At 44.0% G+C, this 20,762-nt stretch overlaps 2 long non-coding RNA genes across 4 annotated transcripts in view; one reads left to right on the top strand and one right to left on the bottom strand.

Annotated features, from left to right (window-relative positions):
- The first annotated feature begins 11,020 nt into the window (after nt 1-11,020).
- On the top strand, nt 11,021-20,654 carry LOC139056332 (uncharacterized). 3 transcript variants are annotated; one of them, XR_011512287.1, is made up of 3 exons: nt 11,021-12,905; nt 13,005-13,073; nt 17,399-20,654. It is a non-coding gene; the product is annotated as an uncharacterized lncRNA (long non-coding RNA). The 3 variants fall into 3 exon arrangements; XR_011512288.1 differs by lacking the exon at nt 17,399-20,654 and adding an exon at nt 15,335-15,446; XR_011512289.1 differs by lacking the exon at nt 13,005-13,073.
- LOC139056331 (uncharacterized) overlaps nt 12,924-20,762 on the bottom strand; it is a 27,878-nt gene continuing 20,039 nt past the window's right edge. The window contains exons 2-3 of the long non-coding RNA XR_011512286.1: nt 15,219-15,997; nt 12,924-13,112 (exon numbers count right to left, since the gene is read on the bottom strand). This is a non-coding gene — a long non-coding RNA (uncharacterized lncRNA). The remainder of the gene's footprint in view (nt 13,113-15,218; nt 15,998-20,762) is intronic.

Genomic DNA, 20,762 nt, shown 5'->3' with positions numbered 1-20,762 from the left:
GCTTCAGCAGATGGAATGCAGCTCTTTGATTGCAATTGTTGCAATCAATGTTGCAATGTTGCAATGATTGCAATTAAGTTGCATGTGATGTCCTCGAATGTCCAGGGGGGTTCTATCCTTTCCCTCTGTCTCGAGCAGCGCAATCCTAATACGCGAAGCGTGTTCAATGCTGCATAAAAATGTGAGCGCGGCCTCTTACCTATACGTCGTAAGAGGGCTCTACCGGGCGTAGACTCACTCAATCGTAGTAGCTGGATCATGAGAGCCTGGGAAGCCTGAAGTCGTAGAGGACGTGAATCAGCTTCGTAGAGCACTTTCTTGTTTGACGCTGGCTGAGGGACTCGAAAGCAAAGTCGGATACCTTTTCTGTGCATGGCTTCTAAGCGCTCGATCGTATTGGCTGTCTGAGGGTGACATCAGAGGTAGCTGACACCAGTGGCGTAGCTAGGTCGTCTGGCACCTGGGGCACATAGGTCTTCTGTCACCCCCCCCCCCCCCCGAGTGTAGCCGGCGGAAAGAGGGGTGTCTTCAGACGTATATGACACCCCCCCCCCCTCCACAGGTTCCTTGCACCCGGGGCCCACGGCCCCCCGGCCCCCCCTATTGCTACGCCACTGGCTGGCACAGGATTCGACTGGTAACCAACGCTGTATGTAGCCGTAGCATCGACGTCGGGTGGTTGCCCCAGCGTATGCCAGCGACTCGCTTGAGCACATGTAGCCTGGGTGACGATGACGCCACAACGTGTTCAACACCGCGGCGCCAGAGTACCCTGTGGTCTAAGGTAACGCCCAGAAATCAGACGTTGGTGACTTGTCGAATCTGGTATCCGTCCAAATTCAGCGTCAAGCGTGTAGATTTTCTTTTCACTCCAGGAAATAGTACGAATGAAGATTTTTCTGCTGATAGTGATAATCCAATCGTTTCCAAGTGGCCCTGAATGGCTTTTACTGTTCCCTGGGCTATTCGTGCGAGGCGGCAATGTTGGTATACCCATATGCAGATATCATCGGCATATATAGACATCTTCACTGGTGTTCGATGGTTTAGTACTCTTGGGAGGCTACTCATGGTAATGTTAAATAATAAGAGAGATAAAACACTGCCCTGTGGCGCACCGCGAAATATACGTATTTCATCGCTCAAAGTGTCGCCAAGACGAACTCTGATGCGATGATCATTGAGGAACATATGTATGAAGTGCAAGAGATGACCCGTGACTCCTATAACTTGTAACTGGCTGATGATGGCTCTTTGAGACACGTAGTCGTAAGCCTTAGAAACATCCATGAAAACAGCAAGTGTCGACAGGCCATCCGCACTGTAATGTTCTCTGTGGCTTGGCAGGTCCAGCACATTGTCTTGAGCGCTTAGACGCTGTCGAAACCTAGTCATGCACGATGGTAGTTTTCGACCCTGCTCGACATGCCAAGTGAGTCTTGTGCATGCCATCTTCTCCATTAGCTTCGCTGCACACGAGGTCAGTGATACCGGTCTGTATGAGTCCAGAGCTGCAGGATTCTTTCCAGGCTTCAGAACCGGTGCCACCCATGCTACCTTCTATAAATGTGGGATAGCCTCACTGGCACAGACTTGGTTAAAAATGCCACCAAATCACGTCGTCTTTCAACTGGTAGGTTAGTCAGCATCTGATTACTGATAAGGTCAGGTCCCACCGCACAGCGACGTCGGAGGCTACCTATAGCTATTTCCAGCTCTCTGAGTGTGAAAGGAGCATCCATTAGAGAGGGAGATAGCGGCGGAGGCGGGTTGGTTGTGCCGGCTGACCTGCCGGAAGAGTAAATTTCAGCGAAGGCATTCGCAAGACAAGCGAGTGTTTTGCCCAACTTCAATGCTAATGCTTCAAATGGCTTGTTTGGTCGAAAATTTCCAGCAAGGTTATTAACGACCTACCATACCCATGGAACTGGCGTGAAGACCGATAGGCTTGCACAAAATGATTCCCATTGATCTCTTCTTAGTTTCCTTGTATAACGTCGAATCACTGCGTTAATCCTGTTATATATAGTCTCCATTGGTGGGTCGCCCTTCGTCCTCATCAGCCTCCGTTCCGCTCGTCTACGGGCAGCACATATATTTTTGAGCTTTAGATCCGGAGCGGGGAAGTGGTCGGGTAGCTTCAGCTCAGCGGTAGCCCATCTCTTGCTACGTAGCATGTCCGCGAACAGGTCTCCAGATGATTCGCTTACGCCGTCCCTGTACGTATCCCAATGCGTCACAGGACAGGATCTTCGGCCGTTGGTTCTATATCCAGCAATGGTAACGAAGACAGGAAAATGATCACTGCACATTCTATCTTTGCTAGTCGTTGAGGATGCGAGGATGTCCGTTGAATGTAACGTCAGGTTAATGATACTGTAAGAAGCCGGTGGGCGAAAAAACGTTGGCTGTTTGTCATTTGCCACGCAGAGTCCCTCGGTGTTTAAAGCACTAACAATTTGCTTTCCACGTGCATCGGTCGCCTTGTCGCCTCAGAGAGTATGGTGCGCGTTAAAGTCCCCACATATAATCTTCGGAGCTGGGCAGCGGCTGCAGAGGTCTCTTTTAATTTCTCCCATCGAGACCTTCAGGCGAGCGCTCACATATACGGAGGTCACGCTGAGGCTTCGGTTTCCCAGCCGCACTTGTACAGCAGTGACTTCCACAGCACTGCTGCAAAGGGCTTGAACTGGTAGAACGTTATGTGGTATTTCATGTCTCACATATAGCATGGCGCTTCCGTTCGGAAATGTCGGAATACTTTGGTTTCCATGTGCGACATAACCAGCAATTGATCTGGAACTTGGAAGACTAGCCTCGGACAGGGCCAATATTGGCACAGGCATATTGCGTAAGAAAAGCGACAGTTCAGGTAAATGGCACGCAAGACCCGCACAGTTCCATTGCAAAATAAGTGGCACCTGTGGACGAGATGGGGAACATTGTGTCCTGACTGCATCCATATTGCTAGGTGCTTTAAAAAGAGGCAGAGCTTAGAATCACTGACTCGAGAGCCAGGACTACTTCGAGCATTTCCTTCATCGAGCTCGTCGGCATCTTCTCTATGTGTGATCGCAAGGCCTTGAAAAGAGCACGTAGCACGTGTTGACAGTCCTGTTGTGGTGTTTTTTCATCGCAACGCGATTGGGGTCGCTGCAGTGCAGACACATAACTTCGCTGTTCCGGTTGTTCCGCAGTCTTCTCGTCTACGGGGCTTCTGTTCATTGATTTGACTGCTTTAGCCGGTCCGCTGCGCGATGGCACCACTATGTCCTGGATTCCTGGAGAAGGCTTCAGGTTTGGAAAATCAGTTTCATTCTTTGAACTTCATTTGATTTCGTCTGACTCTCTGTGACTTTCTGTCTTTTTCTTCGTCGTATTTTTCTCCTCCTTTCCTGTTGGCCCCAACATAAACGTTTTCTTACGCTTTATTGCCGCAGCCTGCGTGCGATACTTGCTATAACTAGCTGTATGACCACCACTACTGTTTCCACACAGAAAGTTCTCGTTGCACGCGTATGTTTTGAAATCGTGCGGTCCTCCACATCTCTTACACCGCTGCTCACCACGGCAGTACTTGGCCACATGTCCATAGCGCTGACACTTTAAGCACCGAGGTGGTGTCTCAACGTAGTCAATGGTCTCGTGTCTTGTGAAGCCCAAGTTGATCTTCTCTGGATGGTCTGTATTTGGAGCGAACGTAAAAACCACGGAGCTGGTTCGTCTGGACTCCCAATCGGATTCGGAAATTTGAACGCGTCGCGTGACTCTCCTTGCGTGGTAAACACCTTGTGGCTTTAGGTATACCAACAGTTCCTCGTCAGTGTGACACTTCGGTACTCCTCTAATAATGCACGCGTTTTGCAGGTACGAATTGGGCACTCGTGTTGAGATTGCAGTCCCTGAGATTGACTTGCAGCTGAGAAGGGAATTCACATGCTCTTCTGTCTGTACATCTAGAAGCAGGGCTCCCTGAGCAGTAAATCAACTCCTAATTTTTTTCAATTTCTGTAGACAGAACAATGGGATTTACTTTTTCCAGGTCGGCTCCTTCTGTGGCGGGGGTAATAATCACTGGGATTCCGACGGTCTTCTTCTTGCGGTGACGCACAAGCCTGAAGCCTTCATCGTCCAGATCTGTGATGTCAGCTATGTCACAATCGTCAATAAGCGTATGCTCGTCGTCTGTTTCTGTAGCCTTGTAGCGCTTACAGTCACGGTTGCTTTCAGGGTAAGTCGGTGGCCTCTGGCCCGGTGTCAGGTCAGGCGTAGTCATGACGGAGCTCTCGCCGCTACCAGATCGGGCTCTTCTGCAGGCTCCTATCGAAGCGACGGGAGGCGAAGGCCCCCCTGGCCTCCGGCAGGGAAGGTACCTTGGCGAGTCGTCCGACGTCTTTGACAAATCTATTTGACAAAACGTCGAAAAATATGCAAAAACACTAGGGAGCGAGACAGCAGTGCGACTGTGTCGAACCAAACTTCCTCTTGGAATTGCGCTTACCAGTATTCAGTTGTTCAGCATGAACGAACTAGCCCAGCAACACATTTTGTTAATGGTTACGAAAATTCAGTGCCAACACAAGGGACAAAGAAAGAAAATGAACGGGCCAACTGAACTTTCGGTATGGGCAACTTCAAATTTGGGGGTTGACGAACTTGAAATTTGGGGATGGGGCAACTTAAATTTGGGGGTAGGCCAACTTGAAATTTATGGGTAGGCTAAATTAAATTTGGAGGTCGGCCAACCTAAATTGAGGAGTGGGCCACTAATGATGAAGATAGTCTTATTTATGGCGCGTCCAAATTAAAGGGATAATCCGCTGTGCTGGCTTAGTGGATATGGCGTTGGTCCGCGCTAAGCACGAGGTCGGGGGATTGAATCCTGGCAACGTCGGCCGCATTTTTATCGGGGCGAAATGCCAAAACACCCGTGTACTTAGATTTAGGTGCACGTTAAGGAAACCCAGGTGGGCAAAGTTTCGGGAGTCCCCCACTACGGCGTGCCTCATAATCAGATCGTGCTTTTGGCAGTCAAAACCCCATAATTTCATTTTCTTTAACTAAAGCGATAGGCCGCGAACCAGGCGGTTCTCGAAGCTATCAGCCCATTCCTCCTCCTAATGAAGTTCTTCTTCCTTTTGTGGCAAATGTGCTCTCCGGAAGCCAGCAAGTTAGAAGCACTACAGCAGCACTATAGATTCTGCTTTCCGCTGTGAACAACTAAGCGCCAAGATACAGCCTCTCGATCGCACTTTTCGCAATTCTTAGGATCCGCTGCCTGTTTTACTGAAAATTTCAATGCCGGCTTGTAGAGGCGCTACTATTTCTGCCTATCGTCGATATGTGCATCAGTGTGATCATCTATTATGCACAGCTGCATTTGATTCGGTTCGCTTCCCGCCTTCCTTTGGTCTCGTGATAGTTTTAGTCGCTCACAACGCAACCTTGAAACAGATATATAAGGCTTTTGCTTAATAAGCCACACACAAAGGGATGTGCCACAAACAATACTAGATCAGACGCAAAAAGTAAACCAACTTATCATGTGGCAGAAAATTTGGCTGGAGTATAGAACTTGCTTCAAAGCTCCTTTTACTTCAGCATAACCCGTTCATACGGCTTAAAGGGAAGATGAAGAGTTTTCCATAAAAAATGAGTGAAGAGCAGTACGTAATGGTTTTCAACCCTCCGAATTCGAATATCGCATCGAAATTGAGCGAAAGAAAGCGCAAACAGATTTTATTTCGATGAAAAGTGCAGCAGCAGACTCGGGCAGCTCGCGCTCCTCGTTTCCGCCGGTGATTGGTCGGGCGCCTCGTGACGTGAACATTGGTGTTCGTCCGGACCGGCCGCTGCCGCCACACATGAAGCACGGTGCAAGGTGGTTTGGCGCTGTAGTTTGGTGAGACGGTAATGGTAAATTTCGAGAGCTTGCGCTTCTCTGAGGAGTTCGGCCTTGCTCCCTACATGCATACGTAGCCGGCCTCTCCAAGAAGCAAAAGGTGCTGGTAGCAAGCAGTGCTTTCGACGCGAACGAAAGCGAAGTGTTAGCATCTCCTCGTGTTAGAAATGTTCTTTGGAACTCACTGGATCGCTGTGTTCAGCGATCCAGTGAGTGTTTCCGGGCAAACAACTGTACTGTTATGTTCCTGCATGTCTCCTCGTGGAACGTAAGGAGGGATGCGATCGTCGGCATTTGTGCGCTGCCCCAAAACTGTCGGCAATCTACACAGACGGTTTACATGCGGGAAAGTTTTCTGGCTCTTGTAGCACGTGTAGTGGCTTTCATGAGCGCGCCATCCGCACGCTACTCGTAACCGGAACCAAGGCGGCGAATTGCGTCGGCTACGTGAGACAGCCGGATTTTCTCTGTGCGCGAGGGGGAGCGCAGCGTCATGGTGTGCGCCGGCTTTCAAACACATGAAAACTTTACACTTGCACTGCATTATGGTAGCTGCGTTGGCTGTTTCACAACACACGTGCGAATAGAAAATTAACGACGGTTTACGACGAAAACCGCGTCAAGGATGAACATGTACCTTCCGTTCCGCGTGCTAACACGAAGGAGCTAGCAATAAATCAAAATCCAGGTTTGGACGAGTTCGTGTATTCGTTAGGTCTTCCAAGACCAGTTACCATCCGTCCGCCCGCTCCTGTCCCGCCTTGGTGCGTTCGTTGCCCCGACCTTTTCGTGTTTAGAAAGCCTGCCAGCAGAAAGTCGTACTCTCACTCATTCACGCATTATTGATAAACTCTGGTGGTTAGAGCACAGCACTGTGCTTCTTGAGCGCTTGTAATTCTTTCGATTCACAGCAGCCTCCCACTTAGCTGCAAGCTTCTTGTCTTGCGGGGAGTAATGGAACATCGTCGCGGCCGCTGGTGTTCGTGCAACCGTAGGCTGCACAGAATGCCGGCATGATCGGCCCACCACTTCAATTGATGCTGCGCACGTCAACTACCACTCTACATACACACAAACAAAGGAATGCAGGATCGAGCGAGGCAGATTATGACGGCACGCACGCAGAAACAAACGCGGTCAGGCACGGTCGCGGAGACTGCGAAGGAGCGGAACACAAGTGCTGACGTCACTACGCCGCGGTTTCCGGTCTCCGCTCGCATCGTCAGCGTCAGCAGCAGCGCGCGGCGATCGACGAGGGGCGGAGCGACAGCGCAATTTTAACCGGCGATTACGTCGTTCCTAAGTGAAAAATGCCGCCCAAAATTTTACATGCATGGTTTATAAGATTCCCGCATCCGTATACGAGCGTTTTATTGAATTCTACAGACTCTTCAGCTTCCCTTTAAGAATATACCAACCGCCTCATAAACATTGCCGTCAGAGTTATCGACGCTGTTATCAGCATTTCTCAAAATTTTGAACACCATTGGAGCGCGCAACTGGCCCAAAGTTACAGACCTCCAAAGAATGCCGCGGCCCGTCCGCGGGAGCCCAGGAGAAAAAGGGTGCCGTGCGCAGCCGGCGGGTGAGGAGAATCGAGAAGGAAAGCGCCTCTAGGAGGAGAGTGTTGGTACTTTCAAATTATCAAGGGGTTTTACTACATGCGTTTCCCCGCAGGCCGGCTGAGGCCGGTGAACAATAGAAGGCAGCATCCACGTGACCCTGCGTTCCCGGATGTTGGTTCCCTAAGTCGGTTTCCAAATGTCCCTATGAGGCCACAGAATACCTAGTGTGTCACGTGATTGGGGAGGCTTCTTCCCTGTATTGCCGCCGGAATATACAACAACCCACGTGCGTGCAATGACACGGAAACCACGTGTTTCCAAACGCCGCGAGTTCGTCTATAAGTATGGCTGCTCGACATTGTCCTGCTCTTGCCTACTCCGCATCGGAATGGCGCAGGTCTGTGATCGAGCTGCCATCGGCGATGACGATCGTCGCTGCGAATTTTGCAGCAGACTATTCACCCAGAGGAAGAACATGCTGCAACACATCAGGAATGTTCACAAAATGGCCGTGGATGTCAAGAAATTGATGAAATGCGACGTATGTGGCACTTCCCTGCCTACAATGGAGAAGTATTCGGAGCACCATATCGCAGCGCACAACTTTGATGCTGAGTACGTGCACCTGGTGTTCCGGAACGATAAGGGTGAGGAACAGTTTTATTAAGTTTATTCTCATTCATCGTGAGCAAATGATGTTGAAACACAATATTATATCTCGGACTTTTTTTTAATTTTTTGTTGCGCAGTGTGCCTCCGAAATGTAGTTGGTTATGCTTTGCGCCTTTGTTTTCTCTCTCTCCATCTGTTTCGCGTAGAACAGCTTTTGCGCAGGTGCCTAATCTATTTCCTTGGGGCATATTGAAGTTTGTATCCCCGTTAAATATTTAATTCTTTGTTTATTCATTTCTAGTTAGTCGTGTGCGCGCTCTCCGCGATGCACTACAACGCATACGTTTGGCATGGTCTGCTTTTCTGCACAGCAAGTTGAGTGAAATTTGACGTTTGTGCATGTTTTTTTTTTTTTAAGCGACAGGAGTAAGCTGTTTTGCTTTCTGACGTTGCTTTGTGCCACGTGCGTGCGTGGCCTAGTCTTCGCCTCAATGCACGTCGCAATGCGGCAGAGACGCAGAACCGGGACGCGTGTTTCTATTTAGGCCCAAGCCCAGCGCTCGACCGCTGCGCCACTACGCGGTGCTCGCACGAACCACCGTTTTAGGTACTTTTTCACCAAAGCGGCGCGGCACGCGCCCTAGATCTCACTAGGTACGTCCCTAGGCACTAGGGAGATGCGGTACGCCTGGGGCGCACACGCCCAGCACTCTGCGGCCTTCGGCGACGCCCCGCCGTTCTACGCGTTTGGGTCTTCGGCAAGAACTCCGTTGTTTTTGTGCGCATACACTGCGGGTCTACGCAGAGTGTAGAGGTAAGCATTTCCTTGTTTTTGTTTCTGAACTTGGTGTGATACTTTGGCATCGCTGTGTGGCGGCTGCGTCTTGGCTGTTGTGTGGGCTGGGAGAAGGCAAACGTTATATACTGAACGCTATACTGGTGCAGTAACCCGCGTTTCTCACCGGAGATTAAGCGTACGCTTCCGTCTTTTGATGCTGGTGTCTCAGCTTCACTGAAGAAGTCGCAAATACACTGTGAAAATTGTGGCATTTGAAACAGATCAGCCCACGAAACATGCTTTTTAATTGCTAACGCGCTTCTGACTGGTGTTGTAAGTCGCGAGCCACGTTTTTCGTCGCGAAATATGTGTCCAGCCGCCAAGTTCTGCAACACCAAGTCAGAACTTAGCCGTTTTTGTAACCCACGTTGCGTGGTATACGCACCGCGTTCAACGAATTTCAATTTTTATCATAATGTGGTCTTAGTTTTATACCCTTCCTGTTTCATGTAGAAACGTTTTCTACGCTAGATTTCCCTATTTCACTCATGTGATTAATGGCTCTATTACTTTTTTTTGTGATCATTTTGTACCACGCTGTGCCAAAATTGATGATTTACTTGGCTTCTATTTTCCTGTTTGAAGTACTACATTCAACCACTGTGGTCACGGTTTGGGTCTTTTGAAAAAATTACAAGCGATTTAGTTGAAGTATGGGTTTACTCTCTTCAACTGCTAAAAAATACAATGTGTAAACATATTTTTATTTACCTTGAATTTAACTCTTTCATATAATTAATACCTGGTTGACTCTAGGTGCAGTTTTTGACGCCTTAGAGATTCTCAAGCACTGATCTATCACTTTTGCTTGACTTAATAATTGCTTTAGTGTCCCTTTAACAAGTCCTGTAACTGAAATAACTCGCCTTTTGCATGTGTCTCATCCCGTGTGCTGCAGGGCACTGCCCTCAGCCTTGTTCTTCAACTCCTTAATAATGAATTGCCACATCACATTGCTATCAAAATATGTCCTAACATAGTTGGCTGCATGCCGTACCTTGAGGCTCCATTGGTCAGATTACTTTTAACATTGAGTTCACATACTCTCCATGTATCTGACACTGGGCAAATGAGCTCTAGCTTCTGTTGTACTGTCGCATGATGATGCACTAGTGAAGTCGGATTGTGCACGTGTCTTGAGTACTCCCATTCTTTCAAGGAAAGTGGGTTCGTCATATCATCTTATGTGCAAGTTTGAAGATGATTGTGTTTGTTCTGCAGTTTACCCCATTGCTGCCATTACTTATGAAAGTGTGATGATATTGAGATAAATAACGACAGCTGACGCCTGTGGGATTTCATATTATGATTACAGAATACATTTTCTGTCATCACTGCTAATGAATTATTCTTGGCTTTCCTGTTGGGCACAAGCTTGCCAAAATAAAGCTTTATTTTCATTTTTTGCTTTCTTTTTCTGCCATCTGGAGCGCTCCAGCCAGTGCGTGACAGTACCTTAAAAAATTCCTTGCTACAAGGCATGCCTGAATATGTTGGTCTCCTGCACGCTATTGACTTGTCTTGGTGTAAACAAATCAAAGTTCGAAAAATAGATAACTTGCATATGTCCTGCACTTATTTCATGTAGCTATCAAAAAACTAACTTGCTGGCCTCGCGCCCACTTGTCTAATCTGTGAGTGCTTGTAAGCTGTAAACATTAATGCAATCATATTAGCTGGACTGCATGTACACAGAACTAAGACGTGGACATATGCCGATACTCACTTCCTTACAAATCTAAATAAAGAAAACTAACCCCACCTTAGATTTGGGTAAGACTATCCTACTGAATGTCTTACCTAAATGGTAATATTACTCCAGTTTAGCTCCATACTTACTGTTTGCAGAAGGAACAATTGCCAGATCTAAGAACATTAATATTCTCACCTTTTAGCCATGTGTATTCATTGTCACCTTTTATTTTATGTTTTCAAGTAAGTATATTAACAATAAAAGTAGTGAGGATCATAAGCGCAGGCACTGTAACTTCAGCCAAGCGCATCAGTAACTCTAGATGAATCCACACTGACATGGAAAAAAATGCTCAGATTCGTGTTTTAGAAAGGGCAACAGATCTTTGAGATAGTGATTGGTAAGTTTGGCAAAAATAGAAGTTTGATGGATGGCCGCTTAGTTGGCTTACATATTTCATGTGAAATGTTTTGAGTATAATTCATGGTATGTTTACTAAGAGGTGGTTCATGATCATTAGTCTCATTTGCTTGTTCAAGCTGGAATGTGATGTCCATTGTCAGTACTCAGTTATAAGAACTTCACTAAATGATTAGAGCAAATGTTGCGTGTCAATATCGAAGGACGCAGATTGTTGTGAAAGAGAAACAAGAAAGAATAGTAGGCTGCCAATGAAAACAATTTAATCTTTAAACGTGTCAACAGCAGTTGCAAAACAACTTGGCACATTTGCGCGGCAAAAACGTAACAGACAGTACAACAAACAACAAAAGGTGAAAAGTGAAGTCACAGAGGAGAGGTGGCAAAGAAAATAAAGAGCTGTACAATGCCAAAAGGATATGGTACAGAACGAAGATAGCATTTTGTTCAGCTCATCTTACGTCTCTTCCATGGTTACCTTTTTCATGCAGTGCACCGTCTACCTCTATTATGCATTTCTGTGGCATCAAGGCATGTCTTGATGTTGCATCATGGCGTGTATTGGTGCTGGTCGCATATCTAATCAACACAGGACTAACGCTACCAAAAAAATTAAAATGGCGTGCTTCATGATGAAATCATGGTTTTGGCATTTAAAACCCAGAATTAAATATTAAAAAAATTCACACTCTATTCACACTAGGTTGAGAACGACACAAACAGAGCTAGAAATGTTCCTGTGACCAAAGTAACAAAATTTATGAAGAGCGCCAGTGTAACACTGCCAGTCACAATTTACTGAGGTGTGAGCAACCGAGGGCCACCATGTGGCATCAATGTTTGAAGCACAACTTATGAGCAAGGCTGGCAACTTGCAAGCTGAACGGATGCTATTCATACAATGCTTTGGGCTGTACCTTACTGCTACCAATCAAGAAGCCCTGCCTGATAAACAAAAGCTAGCCCTACAGCTCACTATAACCACAGCACTGGTGGTTTTTACACACAAAATGAAGGAGTGGAGGACAGCTGAAGTGCAAGCAGGATCGCCAATGCAGAGCACGAGACAGTGCTCGACCTGAACCAGTGCTCATCGCTACGGACCTTTCTGCATTCATGGCCCATGTTCAGTAAACATCTTTTTACTTGCAAACCTAGATATTGTAAGCACTATTAACATACTTCGTCGTTTTAATTTGTACATAGCCATCATCATCTCCCCTGTTCTACTTCTTCACGCATGAGCTGGGGCATTTCCTTTTTGGAATAAAAAGCGCTTGACAGCTTGGTTAGTCTCAGTCTTACAATATTAGTGCTAGATTTCAATACAAATAGCAATATCATCCTTGAAAAGTCGCTTGAAGCAATGGCACTATGAAGGCAACAGAACTAGAGGTGGACTCTTGGTAATGTGCGGATGCTGCATGAAGTATTTAAACCACCTCAAGAAGGGACAGACAATTCATATAGGGTTCAGGAGCAGCTGGCTATGCAATTTCATAAAAATAACAAACTGCAAAAGGAAAGGGGCACGTTAGCATTAGTAACCACTGCAATCAGACTTTGTGACCTACAATTACTGCTTAAAAATCATCCTAGTGCAGGCCGAAAATGGGCATTTTCGATGACAGATGATGTGTGTTCAACGTATTCACTGTCCTTAAGCATGCTGAGACATATTTAGTGGGTCAACTGTGAGGTCTCCATAAAGTTTGAGTTCTTAATGGCATTTGGCCCCAGGTACATCATCCCGCACACTTTGGCTGAGCACATGTCCACGTTTTGTTTTCCTTTTTCCAGCTGTTCTTGGTCGGCCGGCAGGAATGCGTCCCGAACCTCTCGGTAGGCCAGGTCGGCGCCTTGCCAAGCTTGTTGGTTGTACCTTCATTTTTTACCATGCCTGATAGCCCTTCCCATGGCCTTTTGCCTCAACATGTATGCAAACACAGCGCTGCTGGTGTTCAACTTTAACAGGTCTTCTGTTATGGACTTGATAACAGCAGCATACTGAGGAATGCATTCACCAAGTCCATGGGCGCGCTGGTATGCTTCATTGAATGCAGCACACTCTTTTTTGTGGTCCTGCAAAAAGTCACGTAAATGAACATGTTTAAACCTTGAAAGTCCTTTAGGCCAACAAATGTTTTTTGCTTTGAAGTGATGTTTGCTAAAGCCAACGCACTTACATATGTGTTAAAAGAAAAAGCCAAAGAAGAGAACAGGGACGCAGACGGATGAAGCCATCAAAAATACTCCTTTGATAAGTTGTTCAAGTCATGTTCTAGTTTGTGGACATCTTAACAGAGTACATTTTCTAGAAATCTACAAGCTATAGATAGAGATTGTATATTAGCCATTAAAAAAAAGGCTATATTAAGCACCCAAAAAATGCACCTAAAGGTGTATTTTAGGTGCTGTAGAGGCCATAATATGCACAAGCTGTTTGCACACAGTAATTTTTTTTTGCATGTGCGAATAGTAGATTTTGGGCTAGCAAATATTGATTTTGGATGAACATTTTCTCAATCGAATATTGAATAGCTGTTGTGTAGAGAATTCACTGCAAACTTGAATGAATGAATGAGTGAACTTTTTTTAATTTATCAGGGTGAAACAGGGGCTTATGGAATGTAACTACTGAATATTGTACTAATTGTTCTGTGGAAGAATGAGATCAAACTTTGGTACTGTAGGACTTGTTAAATAAATGTCAAAAACTATAAAGAGGTTAATTGATAGTAAAGCATGGTGCAACTGCCTTTGTGAATGCCGTAAGTTAATGAGAAGAAACAAAAGTAAAACAGTGCACGCATTAACAATTAGACTACAGCTATGACTAGAAGTATAAAGGGGATGGTGCCATAACGGTGCTTTCACCTTAATTAGACATCTCAATTACACTTAATAGACATCTTGGTGCTCATACTGACACTGTAGCGAGCGCGTGCATACACGTAAGCGAATGCTTACGTGTATGCATGGTATATATGCTTCACTGCATGACACACTAGTATTGCGACGAAGCGGAATCAAAAAGACCGATTATTACTATTACACTTTGAAAAACTATTTTTGTTGTGAATATAGAATTGCACAATATTCAAAACTACTAGTAAAGTTATGTCTCATATCTACCTTAAAGTACAAAAGCCTTCACCTAGGGGAGGAACAGTATTGTGCAACCCTTCATAGTCTATACACTTGGTTGGATTTGTGACAGGCTACCACATGGACTAATAGAATGTTGCAGCAAACCTGTCATTTCATACAGTTCCTGATGCAATGAGCAGGTAATGGAGATATAAGGGCTACACTTCTTACAATGCATCAAGTGCCACTTGCTTGCACAGAAATTGAGATGCTAAAATTCCAATTGGCATCTATAGGCATGTAGATTAGAAAATTGATAACTCACAGGCACCATCAAATTTGTGCTAAATTTCTTCATAACCCATAAATTCTAATCTTCTGCCTTTGATTTGAAGAAATGGAGATATAATTCAGTGTCTGCTCCTGAATGACAGCTTAGTGATATTCTTCAAAAGTTGTAGGTATTTTACTGCATGCCAAAATTATGCTAACGTTTTTTGTTAAGAAAGAAAGCCACATGAGCTTATCACTGTTCCCCCTCCTAATCATTTAAAGTGAATGCCTTCCTTTGGACGCGTTACCCATTATTCATGTTTGGGCACCAACTGGTAATGGAAGCCGAGTGGCACTGGCTAGGTTAAGTAAGCTAAAAGGTGGAAGAGTTGTATGTAGCCCTAATTGGATATCTTAAAAAGTTATTCACATTTCTAGATATACTTAGCACACTATAAGAGCTGTATAATGCTAGACCTAAGCATTTAGGCAGAAGCTTTTTGGTGGCAATGAAGTTTGAAAAGGAGGTAAGGGTCATGCATTGGTTGACAAAAGGAACAACTGTAGTGTATAGGAAAAAAAATTTACTCTTCCCACTGCTGTAGAAAGCAGAGAGAACAGCTAGTGAAATCAAAGTACCTAACTTTCAAATCAATACTAAGAAGAATTAGTGGATATATGCAAGTCGTGTAATGCATAGTACTATAAATGCTGGTGTAATTGTGTGATGGACGCATCTTTTCTATGTTGATAGTGTTGAATCAAACCTGTTCAGAATTGAGCTCGTCACATTTTATAAAGGAAAATGCTATCAAAACCTCGTACCAGATGTATTTGGCCCAAGTCAGCCATCTCTCCTTGCACCTCTGGCGCTGTGGAGATTGTCTGCGTCTCCTGCCCTACGTCTTTGTGCGAAGTCGATGGTCCTGCTTCGCACACAGATGAGGGTGCCAAGGTGAGGGCATGTGCAGTCAAAGGCATGAAAAAGCCTGCTGCTGGACAACGCTTTCCGAGGGCAAGCTGGCCAAGCTCTGTGCGGTCTCCAACTGTCAGCTCCGGGCTGTTCGGGAAAGCACCACCAAAGGCTTGTTGCACAGCAGCCTGGTGCTTACAGAAAGCACCCTGGTTCCCTGCCCTGCAGCTGCATAGCCCAATATCCGCCCATACCTCATATGTCCCAGTTCCAGAAGAATTCGGAACATGGTAGCAATTTTGTTCTACTTTTAGAATTGATTTTGGGGGGGATTCCGGCATTTCTTGCAGAAGGTGCTCATAGCCAATTCGGTGGGTAGGTTCCCGATTGTGTGCGTGGCGCAGCAGCCATGTTTCGAAATATTTCTCCCAATTACTAATCACAAATTCAATTTAAGCTACTGCATTGTAGGCTTTTGTTCTGTTTAGGATGATGTCCTTTAGAATACGGACAGAAGCCTCCGAATAGTTGTGTTTTGGCCTCTTGTTAGCACACCAGTACGATACAAGAGCACCCACTCACATTGGCGCAAAAGAAACGTGTTCACTCTCTGAACATAGGGCATATGAGGCAAGGACTGAAGCTCTGCAATGGCTGTCTCCAGTTTGTGCTCCTCCTTTGCATAGAGAATCTGAAACACCAGTTCAAGCATGCATTTTTTTATTAGCATTTTGTTTTCAGCATATCTCGTTATCTGCTATTTCCATTTCTCTGTTAAAGCAGAGTTTTGCAGCCATTGAAAAGTATAACTTTTCCAGAAAAGATTTCCACATGGAAAGTGTACAGTATCATGATATATTCCTTTTTTTTTTCATTTCATTGCACGTGTCAGTGATAGCAGTAACTTTGCTTTCCGTATGACTTCTCTTCAGCTACATATTTTTTTTTACTTTACAATAACTTGTATGCTGTGTTCCTTTTCTTCTGTTACTGTTAAAAAAGATTGCCAAATTTCATGCTAATTCGACACTACATGCACAGGCCTTTGGGAAAAGGCAGTAAAAGGTGCTGTGTTTTATTGGTTATAACTTATCAAAAAGTATATTTAAATGGTGATAATGTCACTTGAAAAATAAATTATTACAAGATAGTGGAAATTCAATATCCAATTCTTAGTGTAGGTTCTGTGCCTATCAGCATGGGTCATGTGGGCTCACTGCTTAGTCCCTCCGAGCGTGCTCTTTTTTTGCCTTTTAATGGGAATCACATTTCTAATAAATAGTAGTTTTTCTAGTGATGTGTGTTTGTGAGTGCATGTGTATGACATTCTTTTCTGTACTATGCGTTCTGGTTCATGCTAGCCAAAGAAAAGTCATGGCCAAAATTTCCTGGTTGCTCTTATTAATCTCAATTGAAAGCTGTTCAGTTGAAAGAGCTTAGAGATAGCACTGCATGTGCGGAAGCATGAAAATAATTTTTGCAACTTTTCTGCTCTAATTGTGAATAAATTACTTGGTGTGGAGAGACAGGATTGCTGCATTGTTTTGGTATTTAATTTGTATAAAGTATGCAGCAAACAAGAAAAAATTAAAATATATAAAAGGGTATGAACACACTAATAAGGCTGTTGAGTTTAGAGTGACACAAGAGGCCTTCGCTGGAATTGGGATATTTGTTTTTGAAATAATTTACATTCTTACCTCAGACAGAGCTCCCATGAATGAGGAAATTATGTGAATGTGAGAGACGTGACAGAGCAGTACAAGTATGACAAATTTGGATTAGCATGCTGGGTGGCATGAGGGTCCTCCCGTAGTCTGTTTTTGGTTGACTGTACATTATGGTGAAACAATGCCAACAGGACATGTCTTGTCCTGTCCCGTTTTCACATGTCCCGTCATCTGCACAGCTTCGCCATAATGCTGTGCTGATTCTGTTTTGATATTATGCTATGCCTCTACATTGTAATTGGAGTGAGAGAGTGAACAAGGTAGTGCACATTGCCTCTGAGATGATGCACGCAATTAAGTCAGCTCACTTATTCCTGCAGTAAGAAAGGGATGTAACCTATTCTTCCTTTTTTTTTTCACAGGCAAGTTGGATTGTGAGGTACATGAACGGCGTGTTACTTTTGACAAGTTTAGTTGCAAACAACTGCAATAAAGAAGCGCTAATAGATTGACCCCCAGCCACAAAATACTGCATGGCATGAAACCACATGGCAAAATAGGCTTCTGCACCTTATAGCGGTGCACACTTGTTATCGACACTAATATTTCTGCATGTGCATCCTTCCACAACTGCAAACGTGAATATTTGGTGCTTTTGCTATGTGTGCTCGCAGTATGTCAGTTTGAGTGGGAGATGTCACTTATCTGTTTGTATTCTTGCAAGTTGGGTGGCTTAAGGAGTAAAACGAAGTTTGCGCTGTTCACGGGGTTTACACTCCATCACTAATGTGACAGTGCATATAATGTGTCTTCGGTAATGAGTGCGCAGCGGTTCTTCTTTCTTAATTTCACTTTTGTTGCCAAGCTCCATTTGTTCTTATTTTTGTCTGTGTATGTGTGTTTTCACATCTTTGAACATGCTAGAGGATTCGCAGTGGAAAAGAAAGACTTACCAAATCTTGTTGCAGTTTGCAAACACACTGTGCATACACATTGTTTAATACTACTGCCTAGTCGCGTGACCCTAATAAGACTTGGTGTTCCATTGGCCCATGGTGCATTTCTGTGCATCATTCCTTTGTCTAATGCTACACGGCATTAACGATGTTAACCTGTGACCTGGAAGTTATCGGTCAAATCGCGAACGCTGAAGAGGCATATACAAAGTTCATAGATATAATTTCTGGTATATACAAGTACCACTTTCCTGAAAAAAGAATTACCTTAGGCAAAAAAATTCGTAAACCGTGGATAACGCCTGAACTGCTTGCAAAAATACATCGCGAAAACGAATTGTATCATAAATTTATTCAAAATAAGGATCCAGATACACTGAAACATTGAATTGTTTCAGTGTATCTGGGTCCTTATTGAAATAAACTGAATAAAGAAATAAAACTAAGTAGAGTGCGACACATTCAGTCTGAATTTGAGTGCTCTGCACCAAAACCTGACTTCTTATGAAAAAGGTTAAATACTGTCCTTAATCGTAATAAATCGCATTCTCGTATAGAAAAACTGAACATAAATGGCAATGAGATATCTGGCATCCCTCTCGCCACTATGTTTAATGATCACTTTGTTAGCAACAATCAAAACAGTTCATCTAGGACATTGCTTAAGTTGAAGCCTGTTGCTAGCTCCTTCTCATTATTTCTTGAGCCTGTCTCTGAACATGAAGTTTTCTCTGCTTTCACGTCACTGCGAAATAGTTCCTCGTGTGATTTTGAAGGCATGCAAATTAGACCGATAAAGTAAGTGTTAGATATTGTCACACCGTACCTTACATATATTATTAATTTATGTTTGTCCAGTGCAACTTTTCCGAAAAGAATGCAAATCGCTAAAGTGAGTGTTTTATTTAAAAAGGGAGATAGAAATGATATCCAAAATTATAGGCCTATATCCATATTGCCCATCTTTTCTAAGGGCCTGGAAAAAATCTTACATCGCCAATTTAATAATTTTTTCGAGAACAATATAATATCACCTGCCCAATTCGGCTTCAGAAAGCTTAAGTCCACCGAATATGCACTGTTGGAACAAAAGGAATTCATCTTATCCCAGTTCGAAGAAAGAAGACTTGTGCTTGGCGTCTATGTGGATTTTAGCAAAGCATTTGATAATATTCACCATTTAACATTGATTGAAAAACTTTATAGCTATGGCATTCGAGGTCACTCTTTAGCACTAATTAAATCTTACCTAGCAAGCAGACAGCAATTTGTTCAGATAGATATGCATTGTTCAAGTATGAAGCCTATTTCAAAAGGAGTTCCGCAGGGAAGTGTCTTGGGGCCCCTTCTTTTTAACGCCTATATCAATGATGTAACTAATATTTACCTAAACGCGAAATATGTCCTGTATGCTGATGACGCCAGTATATTTGTTTCAGGAACAAACTGTACAGATATAGAGTATGAAACGAACCTCATGCTCTCTAAGCTGAGGGACTGGTCAATAATGAACCAATTAGAAATAAATACAAACAAAACCAAAGCTGTGCTCTTTAGGCCCAAAAATAAGCCAGTGAATTCAAATATTAACATTATGTACGGGGAAAAAACGATAGAAATAGTTACTAGTATGAGAACTCTCGGCGTAACGTTTTCGAGTAATATGCTCTGGGACGAACACATTGACGCAGTCACAATCCAGTTATCTACGGTCATCGGCGTGACGTGGAATGTAAATCACTATTGCCGTTTAAAGTTAAACTTCTCATTTATAACTCGCTTTTTTATTCGTACCTCTATTATTGCTTATTGGTATGGGGTACAACTACCTTTGTTAATTTGCATAAACTACTTGTCTTGCAAAAGAAGTTTGTTCGGCTGCTCTTTAATGTCCCCTACAACTCCCATACTATAAACTTATTTCAGGAAGCCAACATAACTTCTGTGTTAAAGTTATACCAGTACAAGTTAACAACTGCATTTAGGCGGGAAGTAAAACTGAACTGCTCCTTTCTACGAGAACTTTCTAACCTTGAACTTAATGACAAATTTTATGTTACCCGTCATAAAGAGATATGGTGGGTGGTCACACCCAGAACAAATTATCTAAGGGAGAAGCTGTCACACACAATGCCAATGCTTCTAAATAAATATAATAATCTAGGCGTTGATATCACCCAAATAACGGCCCAACAACTGAGAGACTTGTATATGCATAATTTTTAAATTACTGGTTGAGTGTACATCCTCTCGGCTAGCATGTATATAAAGTGTGTATATATGCTTCTGTATATGTGTGTGTGTGTAGGTATGCATACGAGTGTGTATGCATATACGGGTATATGAATGCATGTGTATGTATATATATGTGTGTATATAATGTTCAGCGGCGTATTCTTGCCTCATTTGTATCACCACGAGAACCACACAAGCTATCCTAAGTATTGTTGGTTTAGTCACCAGTGGCTCTGTATAGATATGGGTGTGCATGTGTAAATGCGAGTATGTGGGTTCATGAGAGTACTTACGAGTATGTGTATATATATGTATGTATACAATGTATGTGTATATATGTATGTATGATGCATATGTGCTTGCATGTATGCTGTTGCCGAATATTCTGTAGAGGGGGCTGCGGGCCTCGTCAAGCTGCCTACTGGAGCAGCTTTTACTTGCAGCCTCCTCCATCAAGTAGATGGAAATAAAGCTATTCTATCTGTTCTATCTATCTATAGCACTTCACAATGTGCAAAGTACTACACACATTTCAAGGTGCATATCACTTGAAGCAGGAATCCATGTTACATAGGCATCGTAGGGCAGCTGTTGG

The sequence above is a fragment of the Dermacentor albipictus genome, chromosome 2 (genome assembly GCF_038994185.2).
Source record: "Dermacentor albipictus isolate Rhodes 1998 colony chromosome 2, USDA_Dalb.pri_finalv2, whole genome shotgun sequence".
Taxonomy (NCBI): domain Eukaryota; kingdom Metazoa; phylum Arthropoda; class Arachnida; order Ixodida; family Ixodidae; genus Dermacentor; species Dermacentor albipictus.
Note: the sequence above shows the minus strand (reverse complement) of the source record. Positions and strands in the feature narration are given on the sequence as shown.